A 13,103-nucleotide genomic window follows, 5' to 3' on the forward strand; every position below is an offset into this window, starting at 1 on the left:
AAAGAATGGAGTTTTGCTCTGATCACCTTACATACAAGGAGGTTACTGGAGGCAACTGTCTTCTCTCTTGGTCTCCCATATGTACTATATGGTTTCATGATATGCTTCCGACTACAAGTTTCCTCTAACTCTTTCTCTCCCCTGAACAGTCCTTTATGCAGTCAGTCTGATTGCCTTAACTAATAATAATCGTCATCATTCACAGTGGGCAGATTCTCTATCCCTGGGCTGCGTACCCACTCTGACCCAGTTAGTTATCAGCTCAGTGCCAAGAATTGTCCATCTTTGCTTCCTGAGCCACAACCTCTGGTTGAGGGCACCTGTAACTTTCCAGCTCAAGAACCTAAAGTGAGGTTATGACCATAAAAATATGGTCATGTTATGTTATGACCATAAAATATTTATGACCATATGACCTGTTATGACCATAAAAATATTTAAACTTTCTCTCTCTGGATTTCAGTTTCCCTGATAACAGGATGCTTCCCTAACTTTTCAGTTTTATTGCTGACTACTTTAATGTGTGCTCACTGCCATAGTAGACGAGTTTCCTTCAAGTGCTTCCATATACTGTGCATGGTCCCACCTCTACACCCTAGTCTGTAATGCTTATTCTGCAAAAGCCATGCACCTTCCCTCTATTGACACCTTACTCATTTAGTTACAGCTCACTCATTCTATAAGAATCATGTTCTATCACCTTTATCCAGCCTCTTCAAGGATTTTGTCCTATGTTGATCCTCCCTTTTTGTCATCTTTTTGAACATTATAAGTACTGTCCTATTATCTATGATTTATTATTCAGGTTGTTTATTTCGTGTGTTTTTTACACAATACTTTGCTCTCTAATTGGCTTCCTTGTGTCATATTGGCTAGCACTGTCCTCCTATGTGGTAGGGCCACATACCACTGTGTTTTGTGACATAGTGCCCAGCCCAGTTCTATACACATAATTGGTGTTCATTGTTGTAAAGACAATGTGAAACAGAATAAGCAATCATTAAACAGGAAATTCCCTAAATGATTGCTACAAGGGTGATGATTAGCAATATTACCCAGAAAATATCACGTATTTGGTAAACGGGAAACTTCTTTTCTGTATGAATTAATCATTGAGTGGTTCTTTTTAACTAAAGAAAGGGGATTTTTTGGGCTTCCCTGGTGGCGCAGTGGTTGAGTCCACCTGCCGATGCAGGAGACATGGGTTTGTGCCCCGGTCCGGGAAGATTCCCACATGCCGTGGAGCGGCTAGGCCCGTGAGCCATGGCCGCTGAGCCTGTGCGTCCGGAGCCTGTGCTCCGCAATGGGATAGGCCACAACAGTGAGAGGCCCGTGTACCGCAAAAAAAAAAAAAGGGGGATTTTTAAAATCTTTCTTCATAACCTCAAAAACAAAAAAATCTCGATCTGATTCAAGTCCAGAAACTAGAGAGTTCTTTGAATGAAGTAGAGGACTTAGCTCATGGACACGAAATAGGGAGAAAAAGGCATTTAAGGCAGAGAAAATGGCTTAAATAGAAGCATGGAAACAAGGACATTCATGATTTGATCTGGAGTTCAGTTTTACTGAAGTAGTAAATTCAGCATAATTCCCACCTCTAGACTGGATGGTAAGGAATTTATCCTGCACAACTTTGTATCTTCAGTGTTTAACACAGCTGGCATATGGTATGTCCTCACTAAACATTTGTTGCAAGATGACTCAGGTTAGAATGAAGAAGAATTAAAAAAAAGAAGAGAAATTATTCTACAGAACATCCTGAGTGAATGCAAAACATACATAGAAGTATAAAGGAATGTGTACTTATTGTTCAATATTATAACTACCATTGACTAGTAATGAAAGTCAACTGATCATTTGAGAGCAAGCAATTAAAAAGATTTAATAATGAAGGCACTAAAGCAAATATTGATTCTTCTAGCACCAAATGCTATGGAGTGAGATTTCTACCAGGTATACAGAAAATGAACCGTAGATCTGTGACATGCGTAAGTAAAAAGTAACCAGGTTTAATTGATTCAAAAAATACAAAGATTTTCTTTTGGCTTTCCTCGTGAAAAAAAATTTCCTTTTTCTTACCAGTTTCTAAGTGAGCAAATTGACATTGTAATTCATGTTGTTGTACTCAAAGTTGCTTTGTTAATTTGTGCCTTGGTCATCTATATAAGAATTTCTTTTGTTCTATATGTTTCTTCTCACATTAAGTTTTTCGATTGAATTTTATTCCTTGTTAGAGATTTTCTTTCAAGTATTCTTATACATATGTGACAGAGTAGGTGGACTTTACTCAAATCAGCAGGGCTTTTTCAGCACAGGTACTGGAATCTCAATTTAAATACCATGAGTAAAAACTTGGGTAACCTGGAAGTCAAGGGTGGAACTAGATTCATGCACATTAAAACCTAGGGCTCTAATGACGTTATCAGGCCTTTATCTTCACCCTGTGACTCTGCCTCTTGCTGTGTATCGGTTTGTATTTTTTCTACTCCACATGAGCTTTTCACATGTGGTTGCTAAGGAGGCTTCTAGTGGGTCCAATTCTCCATGTTTCCAGCTTAATAGAACTAGAGGACATAGATATTCTCTCTCTAATGTTTGTCTTCAGAAAAGACTGATTGGTCCAACAAGGCATGTAGTTCCCGTGAATGATTTGCAAAGTTGGGTTGTATGATTAGTTTGATTTTCGTCATATCCTTTCCCTCCCTGACTCCCTCACCTTCAGTGGCCAGGGTGTGCTGGGCACCCCATGTAATAGCACTGCAAGATTACAGGTATTGAAGGGAGAATTCTCAGAAAGAAAGTGATGTTGGCCATTCAACATATGACTACAATTTTGACCTAATAGTGGAGATTATGTTTTCTAGATTGGAAACAATGAGGTAAGCAGCACATATCTTGACATAGAACGCCATCCTAACGAAATTTATTTTTGCCTTATGATCATTTTTAAGACTGTATCCTACAAAGATGACTGCAACAAATCTTCTATCCCATGTGTTTTCTTCAATATGATCTTACCAGTTTCTGATCAAGAGGTGGAGTCTAACTCCTTCCCTCTGCCCCCAAATCTGGACTGTAGCTAACAGAAGATGGCAGAAGTGATGCTGCAGGGCTTCTGAAGCCAGGTTAAAAGCAGTATTGCAGTTTCTGCCATGGTCTCCTGGAATGCTTCTGCTTGGGATGGTCTATCTTAGAGCCCAGAAGCCACAGTGACTTGGCTGCATGTAGATGTTCTGATCGGCAGTCCTAGCTAAGCTTGGCCTTTGAGTCATCCCAGCCCTGGCACCAGCCATGCAAGTAAATTAACTGTCTTGGACGTGTATCTTATAGCGCCAGTTGTTTCAGCTCCCAGCCATTTGTGTCACTCACAGAGGAGACCCTAGACATAAAGGGGAAAAGATGAGCCACACCACTGTGTCCTGGTAGAACTTCTGACCCTAATTTACGTGGCACAAAACAAACAAACAAACAAACAAACAAACACACGTCAGTTGTTTTATACTACTAAGTTTGGTTAGTTTGTTATGAAGCAATAAATAACTAGAGCATAATCCATGCTCTCAGTGCCCAGCATGGGTTTTGGCAGAGGATAGAGAACATATTTTCCCCCTGACATCTGAAACACCATTACTCCAGATGAAAAACATAGTCTGAAAATAATACTATCAGAGAGGGATTTAACTGATAGTATAATGACGATCAGGTACATTCTTTAAAAGAGGTGGATTCTGAGATCTTAAAGTCACTGAAAGATATTAATTAAGGGAGAGAAATGTAAGATAAAATCCAGGAATAGAGAGTTTAGTGATCAGTACCTACTTGGGATAATAAGAAATTGATGACTGAAATGTATGCAAGGCAATAGAGATGAATTTCAAAGCTGGGTAATTTATTGGGGTCTTGAATGTTCTGCTAAGTTTAGCTTTAGATAAGGAATAATAGGAGGGTGTTAAAATATATTCTGTTTGAAAGTTACATACCCCAAATGGTAAATTTGTTATCATAGCTGTGTTTCAGATGACTTAGAGTGAGTAACAATCCCATGATGTAGTAGAGAGTCTGGTAGAAAACATGAAGAGCATGTAGAAATGGTGGAAGGTAAATAGAATAATTGTGTGACCAATTATAGTTAGGGGTTAATTATAATTATAAATTATAATAATTATATATAATTATAAATTGCTTCCTATAAATGATTAATCCCCCAAATAATTCCAGAACATGACTATAGTTTGTAGTGAGGGACAGCTGAGAAAAGAGGCTTATTTTGATGGATTTTCAAGTGTTAGTGGTTAGTATAGAGATGTAGTTTTCAAAAATAGCATTGGAAAAATTTTATTTTCATTTGGCATATTTGTGATCTTAGATTTTTCACTCTAGTCTTGTCAATCATAGGTCGTAAACCACACTAACAGAATGTGTTGTACCTGATGTGTGTACTTTTGGTTTAGTACTCAAAATCCCAGTCACTAGCTATGGCATTTAGAGCAAGTAACATTCCTAGAATTTACTTTTAACATTGGGAAACTGTTATTTGACTATTTCATTGAGTCTGTGGAAGAATCAGATGAATACATATATGTGGAAGTGTTTTTGTACACTATCAAACCATATACACATAAAAATTCTTGAGATGAAACTAGAGTAGATTAAAATGTTTCAGCTATATCAAAGGAGTATGTTATAGGGTAAAGTCCCTGAGAGGTATATATACTGGGCTGGTGTCTTGGATTTTATGTGGGGCTACAAAGAGGAATGGTTCAGCCCAGACTGAAGACTGGGGAACACAACTGGATGTTGGATCAGAATAGACTGATACTATAGGGCAAGGAGCCAGAAATGGGTGTGGAGGTAAGACCATGATAAGTCCAAGGTGAGAAATGAGAAGTCAATGAGATGAATCAGAGAAACAGATTTGAATAGACTGAAGGAAGGAAGTTAGAAAGATTTCAGTGGGTTTCTGTAGGAGGGGCAGAGACAATGGTATGTCAGTTTCCTCTATAGACAGTTTCCTTTATTGATGGTCCTCTTGGTGTGGGGCTTCTTTGCCTAGGGTTTAATGGGGGCATTCTCACATAGGATTACTTAATTATTAAGGGCTTAATTCTTTCAGTTCTCAAAATTGCTATACCTGATACTTTAACTTAGACAATTCCTATTCATGTCTCAAGCTTAGACTCTGAAAGCTAAGGGATATAAAAACTGTTGTCCTAGTTGGCTCAGATTCCTCCTCATTGACGGTGCCCTCCAAATACGAGGGCAGGTGACACTAAAGCACCCTGTATAAAGCCTCTATTTTGTATCATGACTCCCAAATGCAGCTACTATAATTTCCTTTTTTCCCTTTTGAAACCCTATTGCCTCAGAAGTTGTTCTACCACCTTGCCCTTCTTCTTTGGATTGTTCATTCTATCAGCTTGGGTCTTCACCCTTTTTCTGACCTTAGAAAATGTCCAGCATTTTTTGATTCCATGCTCCAGAGCCAGAGGCCACCCTTGCTGTACTCAAGCATTTTAATTTAGTGTTTGTTGTCAGGGTCAAAACCTGAAAGAGATTATTAGTCAGCCAGGGCAATTACATATGCTGTTAGGTAGGTGTTAATGTGGTCACTTTTATTTCAGGTCAAACATTGAGGTTATCTCCTGTTTTCATGTTATTTGAGTGATGGTGCAGAACTTTATCAGTACCAAGTAACACTGTGTATTTGAAAGTAAACAGAGATTGCATGGTGGGTGCAGCTTATAGATAAAGAATGCAAAAGAAATCTTTTCCACTTGCCAATATAATTTCACTTTCTGGCATGAGAATTGAATTATATTTCAAGGTGAATTTTTAAAAAATATTAAATGTTTAAAATAATATTTTCTATTTTAGAAGAAAAATTTTAGATTTACAGAAAAATTGTGAAGCTAGTACAGAGTTCCTGTATACCCAAGCCTAGTACATTTGTCACAATCAATGAACAAACACTGGTGCATTATTATTAAGTAAAGTTTTTAACTTATTCAGATTTCCTTAGTTTTTATCTAATATCCTTTTTCTGTTCTAGAATTCCATTGAGGGCACCACACTATATTTAGTTATGGTCTCCTTAGCTCCAGTGACTACGATAAGTTCTCAGATTTTCCATGTTTTTGATGCCTTTGACAGTTTTGAGGAGTTTTTGTAGAATGTCTTTCACTTGGGATGTGACTATGTTTTTCTCATTATTAGACTGGGATTATGACTTTGGGAATCCCCATGGATGTGTTCTTTCAATAAGGGAGGCGATTCTTTAAATTTAGCTATCATTTCTCGCTTATAAACTGGTATTATTTCTTTGTGTGTTTGTTATTCAGTGATCAGGTTACTGTATACAGGTCTCCTTATTGGTTTTCATTAGCATACAATACTTTTGGAGTGTCACCTCTTGCAAACGAATTTAACTAAAACCAAGATATCTGTCTTCATTTCAAGCATATTAGTGCCTGTAGTGCCACCAAAAGGCAATTATCACTCACTTTGAGATTTAGCTTATTAGAGACAGAGTGCTAAAGGAAGCAGGTTAATTCTTGGTCGTGGTTATTTTCCCTTTAAAAATGAGAGGTGTAGGCTGCAGCTAAGGCTTCGTAATGATGTGTTCAGTGTTCACAGGCTGTGTTGCTTGTGTGGTTTCAGAGAAAAATACTTTTTGAACATGGGATTTTTCACACTTTCCCTATTATCTCAAGCTTCCCCTGCTGGGTCTATCGGGTGATTATGTCTGATTCAGTAGTCTGTAATACTCTCATTGCACTTGGAAGTGTTGCATACAAATCATCCATTAAAAGGGTAGACAAGAAGATATCATCGAATGCTGTTTTCAGATTCAGTAGATGATTTTCAGTTTTGTGTAGCTTCAGGGAAGGCATCCCTGCAAACTACTTTCCTTTAAAAATGTCTTTAACTTCCTCACTAATTCATAAATTCATTTTTCCTTAAACACAACTTCATTATTTCCCTTTCTCTTTTGTACACCGTCATAGTAAATCAGAGACTCAAAATTTCTTTAATGTCATGGGTAGCACCATTTTATTTTTGAATCTGTCATTTTGTTGTGCAAAAGTTCCACAACTAGATCTGGGTGAGATGAAATACAGTCTTAGTGTACAATATGTTTTAGGTCATAGCTTTTTGACTCAGGTTGTCACAGAAAGAGAAAATAGGAAGTAGTTTAGGTTTGGTCTCACTAAATATACCAAACTTCTGAAATAGATTCCTTGTATATGTAAACTTGCTTCCTAATTTTTCTGATATTAAATATTTGTCTTCTTTTTTTTCTAGTCAGAGCACTATGTAGAAATATTATTCTGTAAATAGTATCAACTTCCTAGAGCAGAGTCAGAACTGGATACCATTATATAACCTTAAAAATACTTGCGGGACTTCCCTGGTGGTGCAGTGGTTGAGAGTCCGCCTGTCGATGCAGGGGATGCGGGTTCGTGCCCTGGTCTGGCAAGATCCCACATGCCGCGGAGCGGCTGGGCCCGTGAGCCATGGCCGCTGGGCCTGCGCATCTGGAGCCTGTGCTCCGCAACGGGAGAGGCCACAACAGTGAGAGGCCAGCGTACCGCGGAAAAAAAAAAAAAAAAACTTGAATATGGATAAACAACAAGTTCCTACTGTATAGCACAGGGAACTATATTCATTATCCTATGATAAACCATAATGGAAAAGAATATAAGAAAAGAATGCATATATATGTATAGCTGAATCACTTTGCTGTACAGCAGAAATTAACACACCATTGTAAATCAACTATACTTCAATAAAAAATTACTTGATTATGCATTCACTTACTATATATTAGTGACTTCACATTTGTTTAGAAAATGCTACATTCTTACTAGTTACACAATGATTAAATATAGAATAATACTTGTAATACAAAATAATTTATGTGCCATTTTACAAAATGAAAATATGTTCATCTAAATTTTAGGATAATAGTATTTTTTGAGAGCTAAATATTTGCAAGTATGTTCTAAACTTGAAGCTGCTCTGAAAGTTATCAAGTGAATGAAAGAAAAACAGTAGATTTTCACACTGACTTTGGATTTTACACTAATAACCTTGAAATTTAATATTAAGATCAATGTATTTATAAAGTTCATTTAGGTGGATATTTGCCTGTATATTGGCCAGGGAGAACTTTAACTAAATTACCCTCATTATGCCACAGATCGGGAGTTGTCTGGGCTCTCCATCACCCAATCATTTGTTATGTTGTATGAGGGAGGTGTGCCCTTGGTTTGCTACTTAATAAAGCTACTGTGTCCTCTTTTGTTGTTGTTTTCACAGAAAAATTATTAACTACATTCCTGAATTAATTGAATGCAAAGGAGTTTCATTTCACAACTGACAGGTACTTGACTTAGAGTTTATTGTCAAACAGAGTGCTACTCAATATTTCTGACCAACTCTACTGATGGAGTCAATAATTATGGATGAGTGACAGTGGAAGGATGTGGAAACTCTGCACTGTATCACATCAGTACTTCCCGATCTATGTGCTGTGTGATCTCTCAGATCTTGGTTAGTGTACTCAAGGGAAAGAAAGAAGGGTTCTGAGTTTAAAAAGGTATGGCAAAATTACGTTAAGCTAGCATCAACATTTTTGTTTGTGTGTTTTTTTAAAACAGCAGTAATTCTTTTTTTTTTAACATCTTTATTGGAGTATAATTGCTTTACAATTGTGTTAGTTTCCACTTTATAACAAAGTAAATCAGCTATACATATACATATATCCCCATATCTCCTCCCTCTTGCATCTCCCTCCCACCCTCCCTATCCCACCCCTCTAGGTGGTCACAAACCACCGAGCAGATCAAAACAGTAATTCTTAGAATATTTTATATACTAAAAGAATTGACAGGCTGACTCAGTCAGTGGTAGAGTTGGGCAGTGGTTATGGGTAAACTATGCAGGATTTCTCAAAAATTTTTACTTATGGAATACTTATATTATTTTATTTTTTCAAATAGGCCCTATTAACTTTAATCAGAATACTGGTGTTTGGATACAGTATGGAAATACTGATATAGACATGGATTTTTAAAGCTACCTCTGGATTCAGATATAATAGCAAAACATAGTTACCTGCATCATATAATTTGGGACGTTTATGGCTTTTATTGTTTTCACTGAATTGTTCTTTGGTGTGACTTCGTTGGACTGTATTCAAGGACACTTCAAGGAACAGTCCTATTGAGTTCTTTACTTTGTCTAATGAAAGGATACATAGACATTAGCAAGAGCATAAAACTTATGGCAGATTATATTTTCCTAAAATGACCTCAATAATATTTCCCAATTCCATATACTTTTATGCATGTGACTTTGTCACTCCATTAAAAGGTGGATCTATTTCTCCAACCCCATAAATCTGGGCGGGATTTGTGACTGCTTTGGTAGAAGTAAACATTATGCCTTCAGAGGCCAGATGGTAAGAAGCCTTTCAGCCTCTACCAGGGTCTTTTGGAATGTTTGCTTTGGACATGCTATCACAAAGACCCAGAATCCATGCTGTGTGAAACCCAAATGACATGGAGAGACCATGAATGGTGTTTGGCTGGCAGCCCCAGTGAAGTGGTGGTGGATGGCCATCTCAGATGGCTGTAGCCCCAGTGAACATCTGAGTGCAGTTTCACGAGAAACCCTGCGTGAGAGCTACCCTACTGCGTTCAATCAACCAACAACAATGTGAGAAACAATAATAAATTATTTTTCGAAGCCACTAGGTTTTGGAGTGGTGTGGCTACACTGCAGCAGGTAACAGGACAGAACCTGAATGAATAAAGCACTCATGTTTTAACTCCATTTTATGGCTGTACCCTTATTTCTCCTTTGACTCAATTCTCGTATGTGTTTTGCATTAAAATATCTAATTTATATTTTATCCATGTTTGTAAAGTGCCTTAAAGTTATTTTGTAAAAAGGTTGAATGTACATAATGCTTCATGTATAAAATCACATCATGTCCAAGTCCAAAAATATATATTAATCCACTTACCTTTTCTGAGATTTAAAAAGAAAACAGAAGGATACTAAGAAACAGCATTATACTCTTGGTCTCAAAGAAATAGAGATTTGGTGAGAAAGAGTCCCAACAAGTAGAAAAAAAAAAGTTTGGTTGTATAGAGTTATTCAGCTTATCCAAGCTATGCATGCAAATCTACTTGAGAAAAAAAAAATTCACACAATGCTAAACAGGTCTTATACTTTAGCACATAAAAGAATAAAGAACTATGCTTCTGACCTCTGAGGCATTCTTTTTCAGAATGATGAGGTATAAGGTGACGGTGACATATAAAATAAAATGTCTGAATTCTTATATTAGTAACTAATAGAATTCCTGGCTCATTTATCTCAAAAATTTGCAATATCTAGTTTACTAAATATGGAAACTAGAAATTGCCTTTATATAATAACAAAGACATCTTATTGTTCAGGAAACAATGCAGAAAATTTAAATAGCATAAAAATAGGTAAAAACAAATGCATTTTACATATGACTATGAGGCATTTATTAAAGAATATTTCTTCCTTTCTACTGAAGATTCCTTTTTATTTTTTTTTCAAGTATTAAAATAGCTCATTTGCTTTTGCCTTTAAAGAAATCAAGACTATGTTTTAAAGGAGCATGGTTTCTATAGTTTTACATTAGGCAAGAGCAAATGAAATGACTGCAAATTGTCCTGCACAAAGAAGATGAAGTACCCAAATGATGCCAGAATGAATCTCTCGGTCTTTTATAGGAATATATGGAAAGCTGAGAATGTCAAATTATCTTCGCGTATATGTAACTGTTTAAAGAAGAGATTATATTTTTCAAGTTCATATAAATGCTCATAGTATTTATACTTAAATAAAAATATATCAATGCACCTTTGTACAGGAAAACATTTAATCAAATGTTTAATCAAATTGTGGGGCATTTAGCCCTGCAGGGGCAGAGATTTTATATGTCCAGAGCAGTGCAGGGGCCTGGGCTGCACCAGTACTCCAAAGGGCGTGTCAGCAATGTTGAACATTTGAAATTCTCTCTAACATCCTACCAGCTTTAGAGTGGAACTTCAGGTTTTGAATGGGGCAGGGTGGAGATGGAAAGGTAAGTTGGGAGGTGGTAGACAGGAAAGTGAACCTACAATTTGACTTCATCGTGACTGATTTCTGTTTTTACTGTTTCCTCACCTCTTTCAGAAATAACTTGCTGATAAATCAATAATGTGGAAATCTTCACTTTATACAAGAAATGTATGTCTATTTTTTATTAATTTGCTTTTTATTAGTGAATTCCACCACATACCTATAACAGTCCCTGGCACTTAGTAGGTGCACAGTCAATATCTGTTCACCCAGGTTATAATAATCATAGCTAATCCTTCAATGTCAATTGCTATGTGCTAAGCACTGTAGTAATTATCTTCCATATATTAGTTGATTTAATTGTCACGACAACGTGATGAAGTAGGTCCTGTTGTTATCCCCATTTCCTAGATGAGAAACTGAGTCACAGGGCATAACTAAGCTGAGATCCCATATCTCACTAGAGGTAGAAAAGGAATTCTAGCCCAGACACTCTGACTGCAGAGAGACCGGCCACACCGCGTTGCCTTTCGGAAAGTAAAGTTCTAAGATGTGAGAGGTGGCTGTTTATTTACACATTCCTTAAGGAGAATTGGAGAGATTGATCTGAGTGGGAAGATCAAATTGGGGAGCATTTAGGTAGTTCTGCAAAGGAGTGGGTGGCACTTGAGAAACAAGAAGTGATGTTGTTTTGAATAATTACTTTCCTTACTCGGGTCATAGAAGGTCTTGCACAAAAGCCTCCTGCATCAGATTGAGTGGAAGATATAGTTGTCATGATTGCCGAGTGGGCTGAAGTGACAGAATAAATGACCTCACTGGAGCTGTGTCGCTCTCCAGGAGCCAGATGCATGGAAAACCAGGGGAATTTTAGGGTAATTTGAACAATATTTGCAGTGGTGGCAGCATAAGGCTCTTTCTTCACAGCAGGAAGCAGTAGCGTGGAGTCTTTTTTAGGGCTCTGCTCATAACACCTAAAACTTACAAAACTTAACTGACTTCCAGGATAATTAACCCCCCTGCGTACTGGAGGTTCTTTTAGATCCACTTCCGATACATTAAGGAAAAGAAAGAAAATAATCATTTTCAGGTTGGGCAGCCTGGCCCTTGGATGCTGATATATGGCAAATGGCAACCCAATAGGAAATGAAACCACATTTCTTAAGAACAATTTTGCAAGAAAGCTATTAATTTTCCCCTTTTGAGTGTATAGAATTGTAATATACTTTATAGATTTTATTATTTACAATGCCTCAAAGTGGGGGGTTGAAATTAGAATCGTGGTACATTGACACCAGAAGAGATCCATTGCAGCTAAACTAACCCTCTCATTTTATATTAATCATAACTACCATACAAACCTATGACGTATAACGTCTGAATGAAATACTGAGTAAATTGTTCTGTACTTTCAGATTGCCTACTGATCTTAATGCTTGCTCAAGCCTTCTATCTAGTGTAAGTAATTCAAATCCTTTTCACTTAAATGAAAATGCTCAAGGAGCTTTGTGGATCTCAAATCCATGGCATGATTTTCACTGAATAGTTACAAGAAATAACAAGCAACTTCTATATCAATGAAAGGTTTATAGTGCTTTAGCTTATCAACATGGGTCCACATCCATCATAAGAAAAAAAAATAACTATTGGCATTGGGTGTTTTAAACAACAAAACCAAGCCACATAGCATGGAGAACATTACTCCTGAAAGATACTGACGTCTTCTAATGTATTATTGCATACCAGCTGTGCAATTTATGGTCCATCCTTAGTATGGAATATTATTCAGTCACTTAAAAGGAATGAATGAAATGTACCCATTAGCTTTCCACGTGATAATAGAGATGCTTTTAAAATGTGATCTAATACTAATCATTTGAATATGATGATATGAACAGGAAGAAAAAAATGGAAGAATATATAACAGCTAGTTAAAATAAATTGCCTGGTTGGGGGTGTAAGTGCGCATGGGGATAGGAATAAATGGCAGAGAAAGG

Source organism: Aethalodelphis obliquidens, unplaced genomic scaffold, assembly GCF_003676395.1.
Source record: "Aethalodelphis obliquidens isolate GAN/ISIS:26980383/991018 unplaced genomic scaffold, ASM367639v1 scaffold13, whole genome shotgun sequence".
NCBI classification, from domain to species: domain Eukaryota; kingdom Metazoa; phylum Chordata; class Mammalia; order Artiodactyla; family Delphinidae; genus Aethalodelphis; species Aethalodelphis obliquidens.